The 19,761-nt window shown below is 39.8% G+C and overlaps 1 protein-coding gene across 3 annotated transcripts in view; it reads right to left on the reverse strand.

The window, feature by feature from the left end:
- Positions 1-19,761, reverse strand: part of ATXN7 (ataxin 7) — a 130,520-nt gene that overhangs the window by 97,804 nt on the left and 12,955 nt on the right. For all 3 annotated transcript variants that reach the window (XM_070492823.1, XM_070492819.1, XM_070492820.1), the window contains exon 2: positions 1,439-1,537. The gene's annotated coding sequence lies outside the window, so the exon portion shown is untranslated. The remainder of the gene's footprint in view (positions 1-1,438; positions 1,538-19,761) is intronic.

The raw sequence follows: 19,761 nt of genomic DNA on the forward strand, positions 1-19,761 counted from the left end.
TGTCTGGTCTCTGCAGACTTGAGTTTGTGATACTTCTTTTCCTGCCACTTGTCACTGACTTCCTGGTATCATATTAATCTTTTCATCAGAATAGTACTCAAAAAAGGACGTCATAATTGTAGTCTGTAGAAATCACCTCCTGTTCTCTTTTCCTCCTCAAGGACAATCCCTCTGCACATATTAGAAGCTCAATAAACAGTTACGGGCTAAAGAACTCCTTTGACATTTCTGTCAAAGGTGTCTCTTCTCTACCTTCCCCCCAGACCCCACCACTGCCAGTTGCTGATCACCCTCTAGCAAAGTCCTGCTTCTCTCTTCTCTGGCACTTTCCAAACATTCCACAATGAATGCCATCCTTTGTGGTAACTTTGATGATCACTGAAGAACACTTCTGCATTGCTGGTCTTTCAGCTTTAGGTCACAAAATTCTAAAGACCTATTTTGAAGGTGGAGACTTCAGAGCTGCCCAGTCCAGTATTCTTCTAAACATCTAAACAGAACTGCCACACGCTTTCTAAAGCTCCTGTTTCTGTGTGGTAATGGTCAAAATGTTATCTTTGCAGATGTTCATGTTGTCCAAAATGTTTCCATCTTTACTATAGTTGCCTAAAACCTGATTGAGGCATTGCATTTGTTGCCTAAATATGAAAACTGCTCAATTTCAGAGTCTGAAACTCCTCTGGTCTTTCCTGTTTGGATTCTGCTCAGTTTATCCTCCAATGATGCATCTTAAACTGCATCTTACCTCATTAACCCCCTCATTGCTAAATAAAAATTCCTCCAGGAATTTTCCCTCTTTTTCACATTATGCGAAACTTACCACCTTCCTCCCCAAATAGTAAATGCACAATGGCAAAAGTGTAGTGACAAACTCAATTAATGATGGCTGCTATTTTTGTAATGATCTGGGACTGCTCATGAGCACAGAGCTGTCTGGCAGGCTGGGCAAAAGCACTTGCCCCAGAAAATGTGCCTGAAGATCTCTTGCCTGCTTTACAATTTGCTTAAGATCTTCCCTGCCCTCATCAGCTGGGTCTACGTTGCTTGTGGAGAGAAGAAAATAGCAGCTGGGGAAGGTGGAGCTGGACAGAAGCGCAAGAGTTTATCTTTGGACAACTTCCTAGGAAAAGGTGGATATGGATTTGGCCGGGTGGGGGGTGGTCCTATCTCCAAAGTCTTCCTGCAATTTTAATGAATTGGCGGGAAGGGGGTGGTTATCCAGCAGCTTTTGTTTTGACAAACATCTAATAATATTGTACTCTTAAATTCACTGTCATTTCACATTAGTAAGATCATACTCAGGCTTACGCTTAAAATTTGAAATCTTACTCAGATACCTTAAATTTTAAAAACTATCATCCTTTGGTAAAACTCAAGCGCCATTATAATGGGAAGCATTGCATTTGTTCAGCTGTGCTATGTTAGAACAACCAGTTACCTTTTCTTTAGAGGGCAGGCCAAAAATCCTGATCGATTTACCAGTGGATCTTCATCTGCTGTGATTGTAGAAGCTCTTTCTTCTTAATTCTGTTCAGATCTACAAAAAGAGAAAAGGGGCAACAGGATGAAATAATGGATAAAGCTAATCAGAAATCTACAATCTCATTAGTTGCCAGATGTCCAAAAATTATAATATGTGCTTTGAAATGTCAAAGTATTAAAATTCAAGGCACTTTACCAATTTTACAACAAACGCAATTCGGTTTTTTTTTTTTTTTACAATGAACTTAATTGGCTATATTTACAATGAAGTAAGAACAAATGACTATTCAGTATGTACACAGAATCAGCCTCCTGGGGCTTAAAATCATTGTGTGTAATTTGCCCTAATGAGTTTTTACTTAATTTTTAAAATGGCTATTCAGAGTCTGCTCCTATGAAACCTGTCAGAATCACAGATTTTAAAACACACACACACACACACACACTGAACGAGATTATTATTTGGAGAGTTCACTCTGTCCTTGATCATTTAGCAGTTTATAAAAGCAATTAATAACATTATAAACAGGAAACAAAAACTCAATTAAACCATCCTCCTAAAAAGCACAAGGAAATTATGCATTCCATTATCTACATATTTTTGTGCATATGAGTACATATATATTTCAACTGGAATGTGGCTACTATTCAAATTAATTTAGGGAGGAGCACTGAGTTAAGAAGTCAAGGGATTGGAGATAAACAAATCAGAGTTAGAAATTAAGCTGGTTTTCAAGTTTGACATGCAGCAGAAGAGAAAGAACAGCAAATATGGGCAATGACACAGCTATGGAACAGATGCTGTCAAAGGATATAGCACAGGCAGGCTGATTTCATATGAAAAAAATCACTAGTAATACACTACTCTTCCTATAATCCTCACTGGCTCTGCACCAAGGTTGGGTGGTGGGAATATTGCTTCACTCAACTTTTATTTATTTTCATATACTCTAAAATGGTAAACCAAATATTTCTATGGTTTGAGATACTAATAAAGCATCCCTGAAAGTCAGTGGCTAAAATTCTATGCCACGTTTTGAACATTTATTCAGTTATCTTTATTGACTTTTAAGCTATTCCTGGATCATATCCTTCCTCTCTCTGTTTTTAAAAAAGTTTCAGTTTTATTCACCCACAAAATACTATTCAGTAATGCAATCATTCAGTAAAGTAATCATTCCTACAATCTTTATAAGCCACACGTTTCTCTTCCCCAGACTTCTAATTCCTTCCCAGTCTCCTATCTTTTAAAACTTTTCTCTGATTTCCATTTTAGTGCTCATTTTCTGCCTTGTTTCCAATAAAAGCCACTATCTTGCTTAACATGTCTGTCCTGAGCCAAAATTCATTTCTTTGCATCCTAAACATTTTACAGCTATGCAAAATCAATCAAAGAAGCTACAAATTACCAGGATAGAGACAGCCAATAAAGATGTTACGTTAGAGATAACCATTCACCTCGCTGCTGGTGATTCCTTCACAGCAGACTGCAAGTGGGGGGGGGGGGGGGAACAACACTGACAGGAGATTAGACTCTGTGCTTGATCTTATTTCACTAGGTCAGACTATTTTTCAGTTTTCCACCTGGATATTCTAGCTAATCTCCAAAGTACCCAAGAAAGTCATCAGATTTTGGGTGCTATGAGATTGCCCTCAAGATACTGTTTGCCTTTAAAAGAATTCACTATTTACTAGCCTGCATATCTTAAAAATGTTTAAGGAAAATCTTATTCTTAGAGAAAAACAGTAGTGGCAGTTACTAAAAATAAGCCTTTAAAAATAGTAATTTCTCTACTTAGAACAGGGGGTCAGAAATCTTTCTTTAGTAGGAAAAAACCTATCATATGTTTGTATGTATTCTCTCATTTTATCTTCACGATGACACTGTGCTCAAAAGAGCTGTTATAATCCCCATTTTACTACTGAGGAAACAGACAGAGAGAGGTCACAATTTGCTCAAGATTACCCAACAAATAAATGGTTTGAAATTGGAGCTAGAATGGAGGCCTCTGGTGCTGTTTAGTTCCCTTTCCAGTACCCTAAACTGTCTAAACAGCAACTTAATTTGTTTTGCAGAGAAAGAGAAATAGTTTAAAAGGTAGACTGGAAAACATTTCTAAGAATAGAAACATAAAACTTGATAGCTTTTATTCATTCGCTGCCTACTATGTAAGAAACATTCAATAAATAAAATTTTTTAAAAGATTTTTTTTTAATGACAGCCAGTTAGAGGTGGGAGAGAAGGAAACAAGAAAAAAAAAACACATAACTTGAATGTTCTCCAAAGTCCTGAGAAGTATAAATTTAATTTATTTACTCTTTTCTTGGTGGAGAGATGAGATTGTAGAAGACACCTTTTTTTCTAGAGGAGCTGCCTAGCCCATGGTGACCCTTTTCTCTAAGCACTATGGAATTCTCAACCCCACGTCAAGTCTTATTTGTACTACAGGAGTCCAAACTCCTTCCCTGTCTTGGCCACAGCTGGCATGACCCAAGCTGAGACATTCATTTGTTCTCCTTGGAACTAGAAATTGGGATGAAGAGGGTCTACTCTGGTCTACACTGTAAGCTGCCCCAGGTGCTCTCAGTCTACAGGAAAAAGCCAGCCAGCAAAGAGAGAAGAATAAACATGCTGCTCAGAGTGAATCGGACCCAGGGGGCTTTGGAGCCCTAGAGGAAAGAAAGGGAATGAGTTTCTGCTCAGGGGCTCTAGGGCTTTCCTATCCCAGGTATACTCCCCCAGAGGCCCAAAGCACTTCCTTCCCTAGGGTTTTAAGAATCCCCTGGACCTTAAGAGTAAATGGCTCCCCTCTTCTGAGCTTAAATTTTTTTAACTGATTTCTGATTACTGCAACAAAAATAATCTTGTTCAAGAGAGTAAAGACTTTTGTATTAAAAAAATAAAAGGAGAGTGGCCAGCCTGGTGGTGCAGCAGTTGAGTTCACACATTCTGTTTTGGCAGCCCGGAGTTCGCTGGTTTGGATCCGGAGTGCAGACCTACGCACTGCTTGTCAAGCCATGCTGTGGCAGGCATCCCACATATAAAGTAGAGGAAGATGGGCATGGATGTTAGCTCAGGGCCAGTCTTCCTCAGCAAAAAGAGGAGGACTGGCAGCAGATGTTGGCTCAGGGTTAATCTTCCTCAAAAGAAACAATAAATAAAAATAAAAGGAGGGCCAGCCCGCTGGCATAGTGGTTAGGTTCACATGCTTTGCTTTGGTGGCCCAGGGTTCACACACAGACCTACACACATGGCTCATCAAGCCATGCTGTGGTGGCATCCCACATACAAAATAGAGGAAGACTGGCACAGATGTTAGCTCAGCGACAGTGTTCCTCAAGCAAAAAGAGTAAGACTAGCAACAGACGTTAGCTCAGGGCCAATCTTCCTCGCCAAAAAAATAAAAGGGCAGATACACCAGAATTTGTTTTAAATGAAGATCCTGCAGAATGTCCAAGCTTGGGTTCAGAAAAATTCTCATTAACTTGAGACAGAGAAAAGCCCACACTGTTACATGGGCAGTACTATATCAACTTTTACAGAGACAATGACTTACTTTTCTAGGAGTAACATTTCTGTGTAATTTTAAGACTCTGAGAACCTTACTGCAATTTAAGGCATACTCTAGATCACTTCTTGTTATATAATCAACTCTGTCACAATTAAGCAAAAACCTATTAACCATGATAGAGGAAAGAAAAAACGGGCTAAACTGAGTCAGTCTTGTTTTGAAGCATAATAGTATAACCTTTCTTTTTGTTTCTTAAAACTTCTTAAATTCTAGGCAAACCACACAGCTTTAATGTGAGACTGGCACCCTAGGTGCTCGGAGAGGGCACGAAAGGGGAAGCGAAAGGGCCAGAGTGGTGGGCTTGACAAGGAGGGCAACACCAGTTCTGGCTTTTTCCTAAGGTAGAGCTGAGGGAAGGCTGACTCCAGTCTCTCCATTCTATACATGAAAAGACCTAAACTCAGGAGAGGTTTACCCCAGCGAGTTTATTCACTAAGTAAAAATGTGCTGAGTACGTGCTCCGTGCCAGGTACTGTACCTGGCACCAGAATCAGCACTGTATTCCGCTGAGCTGCCTAACTCCAGGGTTACACATTTTTCTCTCCATTCTTTGACCCTCACTGGAAACAGAAAGTCCACAGGCCTAAAATAGTTCACTTTTTGTCTGTTTGTTTGTTTGGGGATCTTAGGGAAAAAAAGAAATTTGTTGTTAATATTTAAAAGGTGGGAAGATTTACCTAAAATTCTATATTCTCATTTTCTTTTGGAAAGTCCAAAAATCTGGCCACCGAGGCCAGCTGTCCTGCCTCCGGATAACTGGCTGATGCTGTGTCGTGACCTGCCTCATCACAGGTATGTACTTTCCAAAACACCCACCTGGCTGCATGACACTTATTTGCCTTCTAGGCCTGACTCCTGTAGGCAGCCATGCTTGTGACCCTGAGCCTATGTTGTTTTCCTAAGTCTCTTCTCCCACATGAAAAACCACAAACTAAAAATTTTAAAAGCAGATTACATGTCAGCTATAGGCATATTCTCCAGAAATATGAATTAACGTGGTCCCTGGTTTACCCTCCTACCCAAGTTCCACCTTGCTTTCACCCTGACAGGCTTCCTCCTTGGCAAAGCAAATTTAAGAATGAAACTGTAGGGGCCAGCCTGGTGGCGCAGTGGTGAAGTTCCCATGTTCCGCTTCAGCGGCCCAGGGTTTGCTGGTTCAGATTCCGGGTGCAGACATGGCATTGCTTGGCAAGCCATACTGTGGTAGGCGCCCCACATATAGAGTAGAGGAAGATGGGCACAGATGTTAGCTCAGGGCCAGTCTTCCTCAGCAAAAAGAGGAGGATTGGCAGCAGAAGTTAGCTCAGGGCTAATCTTCCTCAAAAAAGAAAAAGAATGAAACTCTATACTCCACACAACCTGTCTTTTCAATTGTGCTGCTGAATATCCCCCTCTTCAAAGGTCAGCTGGAGTTTTTGCACCTACTGAGCTACAGGGACTGCTCTTGGGTCAGAGTCATTCCACTGAACAAATGAGAGTTTGAAAACATAACCGGCAAAGGCACGAGGTCACTTAGAAGGAAGGGCTCTAACACTTCTGGCCGAGGTTTCAGGAATACATTTTAACCCCTGCAGTCAGTGCCAGGGCTTTCTGGACCCTCCCTGGAACTCCTCACATAAAGTCTTGATATTTTTAAAGGAGCCTCCATTTTCTGACAGCTTCTACATAACCACACACATTCAGCCCCTCTGCTCTCTCTAAAGGGTTCAATATAGCTATCCCTCTCTCCCTTTGCCATTTCAGGTTGCAGGGCTCTCCATCTCAAGCCCTGCCTCTCTCAGGCTTTCCTGAAGTTAACCCAGGCTCCATCTCCTTTTAGCTGAAGGGTCAGCAAGCCATTTTTCCATCAACTGTGACTACAGTACACTATTTCACCATTAGCCTAAGAGAGAAGCAAAAATATAGTAAAATTCCCAGTAGTTCTCCAATTTGTCTTTGTAAAATCCTTGGTCAATTCAGTAGACTTGCAGGTCAATTTACAAAAGCACACGAGTAGTACTAGTTGCTATTTACTAGGCACTTACCATGTGCCCAAGATTAACACATAGTAAGCCCTTTACATGCATCATCCTACTTAATTCTCCCAGGTCTGTGATGTAGGAACTTTTACTATACTGCACACCTTTAACTGAGAGAAAACTGAGGCTTGTGAGATGAGGTCAATAAAGGGTAGAACTGAGGCAGTTGCATACTAGAACTGAGTTTAAAACCATTCCTTCCACTGCTACCCACAACAGCAATTCCTACCTGTTCCTTGGCACCTGCTGTTCCTGCCACCTTGGATTCCTTTCTTCCTGCCATCTCAGTAACTCACAACCCGCCTTCAAAACTATCTCAGATGAAGCCTCTTCATGTCACCACGCATACCTGCCTCAGTGGGCTTCTTAAAGGCAGGGTCTGAAACATTTTATCCTTGTATCTCCAGGGCCTGACACCGTAAGTGTTAATAAATGCCTGCTGAATAGAATTGGATTAAATGGAACCACAGATTCTGACAGCTACCCATCCACTCAGGTTAATATGTTTCTGGGGGTGGGATGTTTTTGCCTTGCTAAGGACTTGCAATTAGGCCTGAGCAATAAGTAACTGTTCTGGCATTTGCCCTGTCTACTCCCAGCCAAACCTATAGACCTCAACACTGAGGAAGCGGAAAGAGGGATGAGAGGTAAAGTCCAGTACTCTTGTTGTCCTCTTAACAGAGGAATAACGTCGGCCGAGTTGACTGTGGGGAGGAAAGCCTGGGGGGACAGAGAAGGTTTCTCTCCCAATATTGCGCCAGGGCAACATTAATCTCCTATTACTGGCCTGAGGTTATAGAGCCCTAAAATTCATATAAAAATCCTCAGTCGAGTCATTCTTTGCTAATCTAACATGGTCCTTTAGGAAAGATGTCAAATAAATGAACAGCTAGCAAGCATTTAACTCTGGGGTCATACTTGCTAACACTACCAATAACAGCAATTTTTACTGAGTGCTTACTCTGCACCGGACCCTGTGCCAAGTACTGTACATGCACTATCTTGTTTAATCTTCACCACAGCCCTGTGAAGAATATTTGTGAGGAAATAGAGGCCTACAATAAATGGCTTGCCCAAGGTCACTACCAAATGGCTTACAGTAAAGGCAGTGGCTAGTGGGATGAATGTGTAAGTTTGATCAAGAATGCTTGCAGGGATTTTTCATTCTTCTACACTTCCTCTTTAAATAAACTTAAAGGCAGGCTGGGCAACCTATCACAAATTTCACTTCTCCAACAGATCCCGAGAAAAGCCCTTCTATTAAGCCTTTCTAAACATTATTTGTCATAGAGATTGGCAATGCTCACCACTATCCACATTTTTATCTTCCTGAGGACACAATTAGACTAAGTTTCCCAACATTCATTGCAGTTAAGGTTAACTATGCAGTTAAGTTAACTACGTGACTGAATCCTAAAATGTGAACAGAAATGTTGAGTGTCACTCCTAGGCTTGGCCCATACAAACCTCCTTGTCTTGATCCTCAGTCTCTTGTATCCTTTGCTGGTCAAATGGAGAGGGCTGCAAGCAACTAGGGGTGAGCAGAGCCACAAAACCTCACTCCTGAATGACTGGGTGAAGCAAGAGCCTCCTTGCTACCCCGCACTGAGCTGTGACTGGAGCAAGAAACAAACTGTATTATATTAAGCTACTGAGGTTTTGGGTAGCTACAGCAGTCAGCCTATCCTAAAACAGTATTATTGTTGTCACTACTTTTATGACAATCTTCATTATCAACAGCACAGCTACAATTTACTGAAAGTATGCTAAGTAATAGGAAATATACTAAGTCTTTTACATATATTATTTTCTCACTATGAGGTAGGTATTACCTGTATTTTCCAGTTGACAAAATCAAGGGTCAGAGATCAATGATCTTTTCCTCCTCTGAACATTTATAGCAGTTACATTCTGAAAGATTTATTTGGTAATTAATTATGGATTGCCCTATTATCCATGTTGCATGGATAAATTAAGCAGTTCTCATCTCACTCCTGTAGTTAGCTGGTTTTTCTTGTACTTAGAACTTGTTTTCCTCATCAGGAAAGAAAGCTGCTAAGAGGAGGGTAGGTCTTATATCTCTATATTCCATATCACTTCACACATTGCCTCATGAATATACAAATTAAATGAATAAATATATACTTTAAATTATCTACATATATATATATATAAATTAGTGCATATGTGTATGTATGTGTATATATATATATATACCTTAAAACACATATATAAAAAATATATATTGTGTTTTGGGGAACAGACTGCTTAAGTAAATCCGACCAAGAAAACTGGCGTATTTGCTATGAAGAGTTACTTAGCATGCTGTTTATTTCAGATTCACTACTTAACAAGTATCATTAACACAATTTTTCAATACCGTAATTACATGTGCGAATGTACATAAACACTTAGTGCCTGGCATACATTCAACGATCAATAAACCATCATTTCCCTTCTCCTCTATCCCAGTAGCTACTTCAAGTACAATCACATCCTGCTTGAAGAAAACAAAGACGATCAGAAGAAAAATGTTAAGCCCGTAAGTAGAGGTTGATTTTAATTACAAAGAGTATTTTCCTATATGAAAGGAAGACCGTCACCTGGCTAGAGCCAAAGGAAGATCAATTGCCAGTTACAAGATTATATCATTTATAAAAATCTGTCCTGACATGACCTTCAGGAACATGAATTCTGGGCAAGTCGAGGAGCCAGTGCTCACACCCTCACCTTCACTGCTAGTGAGCTATAACAGTGCCTTGGGACTCCCCTTCTATTTGCTCAGTTTCATAGGTCTGGCCACATGGAATTCCCTAGAGCCATAGTATCATTATTTGTAGTCAAACACTAACATGCCCTCCTACAGCTCCTAGAATATTTTTTATATTTTGTTAGAAAACACACCGGCATCTGAGGAAGATTTGTTCCCTCTGAGGTTGTCTGTTCCCAGCTCTCACCCACCCACAGGACTCCATTTCCTACTCAAGACATTCAAAGAATCTCATTTACACAATGCAGACACTGGCTTTCATATGGTGACATTTCATACTAACCACATATAGCAATTCTGTGACATGACCTTTACATTAGCTAATTAATGTGAATATTTCAACTGCTGTTCATTTAAATATCGTGTTCCAAAAAGTCTTTCTTCTTTGAAGAGTTCTATCAAGATGAAATGGAACACAAATGTAGGTCAGTTACTTTATTTGGTATAATTAAACTATACATTTGGACTTCTTACTCCTGCTCAGCAATCAATTATAATATTTACTTTGTTGACGGGATAGACTTCTCCAGGGGTAATTTTCCCTTTAACTTCATGGTATCACCCTTAACAGTAGGCAATAAGGTTAATGCTATAATCAGCTATGACGTTGGTACATACAAGACTTTAGCTGCTGTTCAAATATAGCAACACAGAGTATAGAACACCCAACCTAGAAAAATACAGGTTAGAAAATTAGTGAACCAAACTCTGGATAACAACTTCTTTTAAAAATAAATGTTCTTTAAAAACATTGAACATAAATATTCTTTTTAAAATAAAATGCTTTTTAAAATGCTAAATGAAAAAGCCAATCTGAAAAGGTCAGATTTATGTAAGATTCTCAAAATGACAAAATTACAGAGTTGGAGAACAGATTAGTGGTTGCCAGGAGTTAGGGATTGTGAGGGTACTGGGAATGACTATGACTATAAAGAGGTAGCACGAGGGAGATTTTTGCAGTGATGGAATAGTTCCATTATCTTGATCATGGTAGTGGTTACACGAATCTACACAGGAGATGAAATGACATAGAACTACACACATACTTCATACCAATGTCAATTTCCTAGTTTTGATATAGGTAGAAAAGACACAATCAATGGGAGGAACTGAGTGAAGAGTAACCAGGACCTCTCTGTACTATCTTTGAAACTTCCTGTGAATCTTTAATTATTTCAAAATAAAAAGTTAAAAAAACAGCTAAAAGTATGTTGGATTATAAACATATATCACAGAATAATTTATTCAACCTATAATATTAAACAAGACCCAAGGCTGTGCAAACATATTTTATCATCTGACTTTCCATTTTGTATACAAATGAACTCCTGATTATCTTGATAGCGGCAGAGAGCGAGTGGAAATGGAGCAGGCTTTAGAATTGGTTTTGCTGTCAGGATGCTTCCTGTCCATGACAATATCAGTAACATGGACCACTTTGGCAGCCAGTATCTGGATGTCTTACAAAACGCAGCTAGTATACAATATGTAAACAGTAAAAACATATTTAAAGACTTATCTTAAAATCTGTAAGATTTTGCCATTAAAAAAAGAGACAGCCATGGAACAGCATACTTTGAACATAACTTAAAAATAAAAAACAGGGACTGGCCTGGTGGCATAGTGGGTAAGTTTGACTGCTCTGCTTCAGCAACCCAGGGTTTGCTTGTTCGGATACTAGGTGTGGACCTATGCACCAGCTATCAAGCCATGCTGTGCCAGGCGTCTCACATACAAAATAGAGGAAGATGGGGACAGATATTAGCTCAGGGCCACTCTTCCTCAGCAAAAAGAGAGAATTAGTGGCAGACGTTAGCTCAGGGCTAATCTTCCTCAAAAAAAATTAAAGAAAATAAAAAATTTTTTAAAACCCCATATTTTGTGATTTCTCTATGCTAATCAAGATCCCACTGAGCATATAATTATACGTAATTTGCAAAATACATTATTAAACTTAACAGGATTACCAAATGAGATTTTTTTCACATACACATGACAATAGTTTCTACAATTTAAACATCTCTTAGGCTAAATTAATATAAATTGCTGCAATTTGGAATAATAAATAAGAGACAAAAAGAATTACAGAAGCTGGGAGATGCAAATTAAACAAAGCCAGTGTAAATGACATTCACTAGGGCTTCAGACAGTGATTTTTGTTTAATTAAAAAAAACTTTTTTATTGAGTTCATAATAGTTTACAACACTGTGAGATTTCAGTTGTACACGATTACTGTCCGTCACCATATATAGGCTCCCCTTCACCGGCTGTGTGCATCTTCCAGCCCCATTCCCCCGGTAACCACTGAACTGTTCTCTTTGTCCATGTGTATGTTTATCTTCCACATATGGGTGAAATCATGTGGTGTTTTAGAGATCTTTTTATCAATGATTAAAATGTAAAATTCTGGGACTATATGAAAAATATGACTGCCTGATTCCCTGTATCTCACACCTAAGCTGGCTCAACAATGGTTCATCATGACTAGGAATCTAGAGAGGTTGGCAGCACTTGATAAATACCTTCCTGTTCGCTCCTTTCTACAGTGATGCAATTTGACCTACATTTCCAGTGCCCATTGAAACTTCGTAGGAGGGGGAAGAGGAGAGTTTTTCATTTCTCCTACCCTCTGATTAACTAGGACAGCAAATGCCACTCAAGGGACTGCTACTGGGCAGAAGCAAAGGGGGGGAAAAAGTCATGCCAGTAGGAAATTCCACAAGAGAACATTTAGAAATACTGCATTCTGTGATTCTGCAAGCAAACTGTCATAGCTTTACAATACAACAGCAAGGAAGAGTTGCCCCAATTTACACTGTAATCAGTCTAGAACACCAAGGGCTGTTTTATTTACTTCAGGCTCCCAGCATGATGAAAATTAAACTTGAACTATAGACTCTCGTCCTTGCCACAGTCTTCTTTTTAAATAAACTGTTAATTTCAGAATTGTTTTAAGTTTACAAAGAAGTTGCAAAGATTATACAGAGAATTCCTATATACTCTATATCCCTATCGTTTACCTCTTACATTAGTATACTACATTTGTCACAACTAATAACCAATATTAAATACTATTATTTTTTTTGAAGATTGGCACCTTAGCTAACATGTGTTGCCAATCTTTTTTTTCTCCTTCTTCTCCCAAAAGCCCCGCAGTACATAGCTGTATATTCTAGTTGTAAGTTCTTCTGATTCTGCTATGTGTGATGCTGCCTCAGCATGGCTTGATGAGTGGTGCTAGGTACGCGCCCAGGATCCAACCGAGCAAAAACCCTAGGCCGCCAAAGTGGAGTGCGGGAACTTAACCACTCGGCCATGGGGCCGGCCCCTAAATTAGTATTATTAACTGAAGTCCATAGTTTATTCAGATTTCCTTAGTTTTTCCCTAATGTCTTTTTCTGTTCCAGGATCCCATCCAGGGGATCACATTACCTTTAGTTGTCATGTCTCTGTATTCTTCCTCTAGACTTGATCTTGACACAGTTTTGAGGAGTACTGGTTAGGTATTTTGTAGAAAGTCTGCAATTATTTGGCCAATGTTTTCCTCATGATTATAATGGGATTATGAGATTTGGGGGAAGACCACAGAGATAAAGTGCTATTCTCATTACATTATATCAACTATACATTTGATCACTGTTTATGTTAACTTGATCATCTGACTGAGGGAGTGTTTGTCAGGTTTCTCCACTGTAAAGGTCCACCTCCCCTTCTATACTGTCTACTCTTTGGAAGGAAGTCACTTGCACAGCCCACATTTAAGGGATGGGCAGTTGTGTTTCACCTCCTTTCGGGGGATTACTGACATAAATCATTTGGAATTCTTCTACATGAAAGACTTATCTATTCTCTCTCATTTGCTTACTTATTCAATCACTTGTTTATATCAGTATGGAGTCATGGATATTTGTTTTATACGATTATTTTATTACATTTATATTACATATTATTTATATTAGTATTTATTATATTATATATGCATATTGCATATTTTATTTATTTTATTTGATATCTTGGGTTATAATTTAAAACTATTATTTAGTTGCTTAAACTGTCCCAGCTTTGATCATTGGAAGCTCTTTCAGGCTCTGGTGTCCCTGTGACATACCCCATCATTATGTGGTGTGTGTCTGTGTGTTTTGTTTTGTTTTAGCACTTTCTTGCTTTCTGGCATTGGAAGATGCTCCAGGGCTCATCTTGTTTATTCCCTGCCCCAGTCACAGAATTAAGTCATGTCTGGTTCCTTTTATTGGAGAACGGTAGGTATTAGAAACCAAGATCTGGGACTTGGTCTTACCATAGTCTTTTAATGTTTGACACTTTAAAATTTCTACATGAACTACTTCTATAGTAAATCAACACACTTATCTCTTTTAGTAGCTTTTTGTGACATAACATGACAAATCATAAAGAGAATGCTTAGTAATCAAACTACCATCTGACTGGCCACCTTCCAGGTTTGATAAAGCCAATAAATGCCTTGTTATAATGAAGTTCCTCCCCACAAAATAGAACAAAGATCTTTTTATGTTACTGGGGGGAGGAAGAGGAAATTTAGAATTCGATGCAGCATGCTTGCTGTTCTATGCAGGTCTCCTCCTTTCTCCCCTCAGTACCATTAATTAAATGGTACTTCCTTTATGTCAACTCTTAATTACCTGAATTAAAGGAAAACACAAGTATCAGTCAGATCTGGCTTTGAAATACGTTAGTTATGATTTATGGCAGCAGCTACACCTTTCTATTTATGGTTTGTATATTTTAATGTTACACATAGTTTTTCTTCATTGAGACTAAACTAATCAGCCCAACACAAGGACAGAGCCAGGAGCCTCTCGGCCAGTGGGGGCACCTAGTGGAAGCAAAGAGATTTCTGAAGACTGCACAGACCGGAGTTAATCCCATGCAACACACGCAGGAAAATTCTGCACCTCAGACTCCAACCATCAGTCTATGTAAACAGGCTATGCTAATAAAATCTTTGGTGACCTCAGACTTTTTTTTTTTAAAAGAAAATAAGCTGGGGCCAGCACCTACTACTGCTTTTTTCTGTCATCTTTTTCTCACTCAGTCTGATTAAGATTTATATTCAATAAACATTTCTTGAACCTCTACTAGGCACTAGGCAGAACATTATGCCTGACGCTTCCAATTAATCCAATAGATTAGAAAAAAATTAAGAGCCCTGTGCCCATTTTTCCCTCCCAGCAGAGCAGAGCTGCTGAAGTTGTTGGAAGATAAGTCAGGCACTGAAGGCACAAAAGGTTTGGAGAAGCACGTGGCTTAATGTTTGCTTCCACAGTTGTCTGATAGCATCTTAGAAAGAGACAATCATAATTTCCTTATCTGTAAAATAAACATAATCAAACCTACTTCTCAAGGAGAATGCATGGAAAGCACAGCCCTGGCGCATACAATGGGTTCTACAAGCATTAGCTCATGTTTACATTTTGCATTTCATCACAAACACATCTAGGAAACACTAGGCCTGCCCTACTAAGGTGTTTCATTGCCTATTTTACTATCTTTATAAATCCTAAAATCATGGTCTTTAAAAAAAGGTCAGTTCCTATGTCCCAGTCAATCCATCTTTGATAAATAAACAATGCACATTCATTCAAGAGGCATGGGCCACAATGGACAGGATCTATTAACAATGACAGTTAACACTGCCTGAAAGCTTATTTTGTGCCAGGCACTGTGTGGATGTCGCAAAACAAGCCTATGAAGTAGATATTTTAATTATCCCTAATTTTAAAATGAGAAACTGAGGCTAGAGAGGTGAAGTAACTTGTGCGAGGCTGCCACCCCTCTGGACTACATAAACTACTCTTACAGAAAAACAATAACAAACAACAGAATTGTGCCAAACAACTGAACATACACATCCATTCCTAACCTCACACTGCTGATTCCTTTTCAAACACTCTTGTGCTCCATGCTACAGTAGAACCAAAGAATCAGCTAAAATGAGTCCTTTACTACAGAGTAGACGCAAACTGGCAGAGGGCTTTGGACAATTCCACCCCCAAAAGGGACTCCAAATTGAGACTTCCTGTTTCCAAAATATTTCAATAAATAAAACCCATCAAGGTCTCCCTACTGTGTTTTATAGAAAGTAGCAACTTCCTCGCAGAGCCCCCAAGGCTCTTCACTCTCTGGCCCCAGTTACTGCCTCAGGGCATTTGCACTACAGGCTGCTTCTGGACCCAGCTAACTTCTTCAGAACTCAGTTTAGAAGTCACTTACCTCTTTATCTAAGTGGAGTTAATCCCACACTCTGATTCTCTAAAACTGCTTTAAGAGATCTCCAGCCAGCTTCTTATTAATGTCAACATTCTCAGCAGGGGCATCTCTACTATCCTGTGTCAAGGACCTTCTCTTCTACAGGTTTTACCCCCAGGGTAATCACATAAAGGCATGGAGAAGAGCAGTCTGTTTTTTGAATAGACCAGGATTTAAATCCTGTTTTCTATTTACAAACTGTGTGACCCCAAGTAAGTCATTTCACCTGATGAGGATTAATTGAGGAGAAAACACAAGTAAACCACAGTGCCTAGTACCTACTAAGTGCCAGTCATCATTGTTATGCCCAATTTACAGATAAGAAATTGAGACCCCAAGTAGTGAAATACCAAAGGTCACAAGGTTGGTGAGTGGTAGTAGTCAGGGCTTAAAACGAGTTCTTTCTCCTTCCATCTACAATTCTTTACTGGGAACCATTATTAAGCATCGTGCTTGGTGCTAAGGACATAGCCGTGAAACAGACAGACATGTACCCTATTCCCATGGTGCTTACATTCTGGTAAGGAAGCCAGTCATCAACGTTTACAGAAGTAAATTGGCAAGGTGCTTGAAGGAGAAGAGCAGGGTGCCTGAATATGGGTTTTAGAGCACGTAACAAGATCCCTGGATTTTGTCTGGAAGGTCAGGGAAGTTTTCTGTGAAGGGGTGGCATTTAACCTGGGCCCAGGAGGCAGAAGAGGTGTTCAGAGATGAGGGCTGCAGCAAGCACTGCAGGCAAAGGGAATCTCAAGATAAAAGACTCTGAGGAAGCAGGGAGAATCTGAGGAACCAAGAGGCCAGAGCACCTGAGGAGGCTGGAGGTGTAGGAGGGGCCAGATCAGAGGACCACGGAAGGACATGTTAAGGGTTTTGGATGTCATCCATCCTTGAAGCAGTGGGAAGGTGCCAAAAGACTGGCTGCCCTTGATGAAACAGTAGTAAAAGGCTCATTCTGAGCCCAGCTCCCTGCTGAGGTCAGGGCCATTTGGCAGCTTTTTGTCATCTGTACTTCTATGGCATGGCAAGTGTAGACTTCTGATAAATATTTGTCAGTCATATGAGAGAATCTCCGGTAAAGACAGACTAAACCACTTCTCCCTTTTTTTAATCCCACAGTTGATGCTTCTATTAAAGTACCTATCGCTGATTGATTATAGTTGGGTGTTGAACTCTTTATTGTTTAGTCATACATTTTCGGAAAGCAGAGTAAATATCTTATTTACCTTTCCATCTCTCAAAGTCAAATGCTCAATAAAGTTATGAATTGAAACAGACCCTCTTTTAATAGCTAAAAATCTCTTCTTATATTTCCACATTGGCTGAGTAAGAATTTTCTTGCCAATTCATCCCACCTTAGTTAAAAAGATCTGAAGGGATAATATACAAGGACTTGAAAAAAAGTTCTACTTTCCCTTTCCAGCTTAACTTTAACAACAAAAACCCATTTCACCAATGTGTGACTAAAAGTACAATTTTTATAATTTAGGATAAATCACTTGTACAGACACATATATAATTTTTAAAAAATCTTAGTTTAATTTTAACCAAGAACAAAATGCTCCAACAGAAGGTCTTTCAGTGATTTTCCAATTCTTCTGAGAATCATCAGATTCTCTCTTTGAATATTTAATTACTCTGATAAGGGTAGGGAAACTATTTATATTAAAAGATAAAACTAAGCCATAATCAATAGTTCAGAGGCTTTAAGGTTTATTTTAGGATTTCAGGAGATGACGATGATGAGATGAAATGATGAAAATGGGATTATGAATATGCTACTAGCGTATGCTAGTAATTTCCTGTTTGATCTCCCTTTCCAATCCCAGATCAATTTTCCACCATTCTGGCCCTGCTCTGTGCCCCAAAGGCTGACCTCTATGGGTAGCATCACTGGGTTCCTGCAGGCAGGCTTCCAGGCGGGTTTGGCCAATAGAAGGCACTGGAAGGAGATCAAAGAGGGAGAAAACAAAGTGGGGGAGGGGAGTATTGCTTCCTTATTCTCTCCCTGCTCTGGGCTGCATTTTCTGGCAGTGGCTGAGTCCCTCTAGGACTATAGCTCCTGTCAGACAGCCCCTCCTCTATGGCTCCAGCTCTCTCACTGGACTCCAGGAACGAATGCTATTTCTTCTCTTTGCTCCTTTGGACCTAGCGTTGGTAACAGCTTCCCATTGCTGTTAGTTTCTGGGTGACAGGAACCCCACGTCACCCTTAACTCTGCCCACTCCTCTGAAAATAATCCCTTGATTAAAGTCTCCTGAACCATCTGAGTTGGACTGTTTCCTGCCAGACTAAGAATTTAAACCACAGAGTTGTAAAACCAGCAATCGCCCTCCTTTTCAAGTGAGAAGTTATTACAAGAGTTATTCATCTTCCAAAGCAATTCCTTCATACCAAGCACTGCATGTAAGCTCTTACGTTTCTCAGGCAGAAATGACACTTTTTAAACTGGTCAGTGCAGAATGTGGGAGGGTGCTCCTGAAAGACAGCTGGCAGAACAGAGGGGCCAACACTTAGAATTCTCTAGGCAAGAGCCTGTTACATGTCAAGAATATAATGTTTAGAAAAAGATGCCACTTCCTCCTGCTTCTTCATGGGTTTCCTCTCACTGAGGGCTCCTGAATCAAAGTCAGCATTGTATTTTCACGCTGAATGCCATGAAGTTGTATCACTGCCTGGGGAAGTTGCCCTGTGTGTCATTTCACTTCGCTAGTTTCTCAGACCTGAGAATCTTTCTTACCACGACCCAAGGCACACAAAAAGAGAGCTAACCATCTCGTATTACTAGCCACTTGCCCATGATCTTTCCTTCTTTCTCTCTTTCATCTCAGGATAAATTTTTCTTTTGCAAAAGACGAGCAGGATGAGAAAATTCTGCTTTGCTCAGCCTTGCCTGTCTCTTTAATAGATCTGACCAGATTAGCACTTTTCCACAGGAGAGGACAGGCATATGCTTATACCATAATCTGCTCAGAGCTCCTTGTTCGGATTTTTCTTTTACCAAGGCAACTGGAGGTTAGATGTTAATTGAAATCACCTGGGAGTCTCTAAACACTTCACCTTGCTCTCACTTGGCACTAGTATCCTGGAGCTTACTAAATTTCCGAATATTGGGGCATTCTTTCCATCAAGAGCTGATTTAAAGGATTCTTCTAGGGAGTTGATAAGAACTGATATGGCTGATGTCAACAAGCTTCTCCAAGAAGGACTCCAAATGTCTCCCTCTGCAACCAGCAGGCATTCAGAGCTGACAGAAAGAGTTGCTAAAATAAAGACACAGGCAGACAGACGGCAGTCTGCAGAAAAGATGCTCTGCTACACTTCAGCCAAGGATGGCCTAAGGGCAAGAAGGCTCTCTTCCATCCTGGAGGGGAAGCCCTTCTCCACAGCCTGAAGGCAACACATGAGAGGCAGTGGGATTAACAAAATTTGGTTCACACTATATAACCATTTCTACCACTCATTACCCTTACTTCTAAGCATTCATTTCAAAGGATATTTTATTGGCGAACTCTAAGCAGCTGGGAAGATAAACATCAAAAGTTAATAGTGGTATCTCCTCTGGGAAAGAGAAGTATAAGTAACTTTTATTTCCTTCTGTGTATTTGTGAAAATTTCCAAATTTTCTATAAACAC

Source organism: Equus asinus, chromosome 21 (genome assembly GCF_041296235.1).
Source record: "Equus asinus isolate D_3611 breed Donkey chromosome 21, EquAss-T2T_v2, whole genome shotgun sequence".
Classification (NCBI taxonomy): domain Eukaryota; kingdom Metazoa; phylum Chordata; class Mammalia; order Perissodactyla; family Equidae; genus Equus; species Equus asinus.